The sequence below is a fragment of the Nematolebias whitei genome, chromosome 3, assembly GCF_014905685.2.
Source record: "Nematolebias whitei isolate Nwh7 chromosome 3, NemWhi1, whole genome shotgun sequence".
NCBI classification, from domain to species: Eukaryota; Metazoa; Chordata; class Actinopteri; order Cyprinodontiformes; family Rivulidae; genus Nematolebias; species Nematolebias whitei.
In genome coordinates, this window is record NC_056500.1 from 1,409,791 (window position 1) to 1,412,362 (window position 2,572).

The following is a 2,572-nucleotide window of genomic DNA, read 5'->3' on the forward strand; positions in this document are numbered from 1 at the left end:
GGGGGGGTAGGTGTGTTTGTTCCTTCTGAAGTCCACGACCATCTCCTTCATCTTCTTCACATTGATGTGAAGGTTATTCTCTCTGCACCAGCTCTCCAGGTGTTCCACCTCCTGCCTGTAGCTGGACTCATCATTGTTTGTGATGCATCCCACCACCGCTGTATCATCTGCAAACTTTACAATGTGACAGTCTGGATGGGTAGCTGCACAATCATACGTGAGCAGAGTGAACAGGAGGGGGCTCAACACACAGCCCTGAGGGGAGCCAGTGCTGAGGGTTATGGTGGAGGAGGAGAGGTTGTGGATCTTCACTGACTGAGGTCTGTTTGTTAAGAAGTCCAGGATCCAGTTGCAAATGGAGGGGCTTAGTCCTAGTGTGAGTAGTTTGTCCATCAGGTTTGGAGGATCATGGTGTTGAAGGCAGACGTGAAGTCCACAAAGAGCACATGGGCGTGTACATATATTATATATGAAAATATGCAGAGTTTAAGTAAAATGATTGTAGTAAATTAAGAAGTATTTGTCTTGTCCTTGAAACAACAATACAAAGCTTGTGACCCAGGATCTCCAGTTGTTCTGATATAAGCTGTAAACTTTCTAATAAACGTGTGAAGTGTGTTCGTCTCCTGACTCGTGGTTTATGCTCCGGTTGGTTCCTCATTCTAAGGCAGTATTGTGCAACGTTACCATTTACATATGAAGCGTGAACCAACAACAAGCTGCTTCTGTTTGTGCAACACATTCAAAACTGCTTCAGCTCATTTCAGCTGCTTCAGCAGCCACAAACCTGCTGGATGTGCAGCTGTGTGCTACATTAGCCTCTACTTGATGCTAAAACTGAATGGGGGTTTGGTGTTTTTCTGGGTCCGAGGACTCGGGTGGAGGCCAGAACATTTTATCTGTGAGCCCCAGGCGGGCAGGTTGGACCCTGCGTGGCCTCTGGTATCAGGAGGGCAGAGGGTGAACACCCCAGCTGTCAATCAACATTTGAACCTTTGCTTTTCTTACACAACATGTTTCACAACTGTATTACTGATGACTTGTCATGTTCATGTCTCACTGGGTCACAAAAGAAGTTCAACTGGTCTTCTTCTCTATTGGCTTTATTTCATGACGGCACCAGTCAACAATAAAATGAATTCATTTTCATCCATGCCTCTCAACACGTGGTACCAGAACCAGCGGTGGGACTCAGAAGAAAGATCGGCATCAAAGGTTTCCAAGTTAAATACACTCAACATCATAAGATGACGTATGACGTCAAGAGGTCAAAGTTCAAGAAATTCACTTATTTCCAAATAAAAACTATTTGAAATGAAACTGAATGAAATCATCAAGTTTCATTCCAGAGTATCATATTCATGTCCTCTTATTGAAAAATAATAAAATTGATTGTTTCAAATGACATTATGTGATAATGTACAGAGCATGTGTAGTGAATGACTCTCAGCTACTACCATTACATTTTCAGATCAATGTCTGTGAAGGTGACGGGCTGAGAGACGGTTTTCAGTTCAGTTTATTTCTAAAGCTCCAAGTCACAACAGAAGTCGTCTCAGGGGCTGAACAGAAACATTCAAATATAAAATAATAGTTAAGGATGGACCAGCACAGAAGATCAACATCATCAGGCCAGGACTCTGAGGTCTACACTCATCTCCAGGCCAGAGGTCACTCTTTCAGGGATGAAGATGTTCACATCCTGGACAGAGAGGAACGATGGTTTGAGAGAGGAGTAAAGGAGGCCATCTTTGTGAAAAGAAACCGTCCATCATTAAACAGGGGTGGAGCCTCCAGGTTCAATTGTCCCCCTCTTACAATGCTGTGATTGCTAGTATCACTCAGCCCTCTGTGAACAGTAAACAGCCATCAGGTGCTAATGATCCATTGTTAGGCTGATGGTCCTTCTTGAGCATGTGATCAGCTGGTTCTGGTTGTCAGCAGCAAACTGGTTGATCCACTCTGAGAAGGTGCTATTTAAGAGACTGAGCTGAATACAGCACCTCAGACTGAGGAAGTCCTCTGGATGAGAGACGAAACGTTTTTACATTTTTTTGGTTTTTTGTTTTTAATGTCCAGAGGACCAGATTTAAATATTTTAGATGGTTCTAGTAACATTTTTAATATTTTCTGTTGGCTAATGTTTATTATCTGCAGCAGCCATTTTTAATTAGACCGACGTCAGGTGGAGCTGAACATCTAAGGATTGCTTTAAGATTTTTATTCAAATCTGTCCATCTGTTTGTGCGATATTTTGCTAACAGACAACAAAGTCAGACAACTTCACTATTCTTTGAATCTGATGGTGCCAAGATATAAAAAATAAAACAAAATGAACGGCAGAGGCTGGGCAGAAACTTTCCATTCCCAAATTTATTGTAACTGAAACAACTCTTTTCTTTCAATAAATAAATTTGTTTTGTGCGTAAAGTTTTACAGTTTGTCTGCATTGATGTGTTTCTTGAACAGACATTTGAAGGGTCTTACAGATGCACTGATTCTGAATGAACGCTCCTACAAGCACTCTGCAGATGTTGGATGCTGCAGATGTTGGATGCTGCAGATGTTGGAT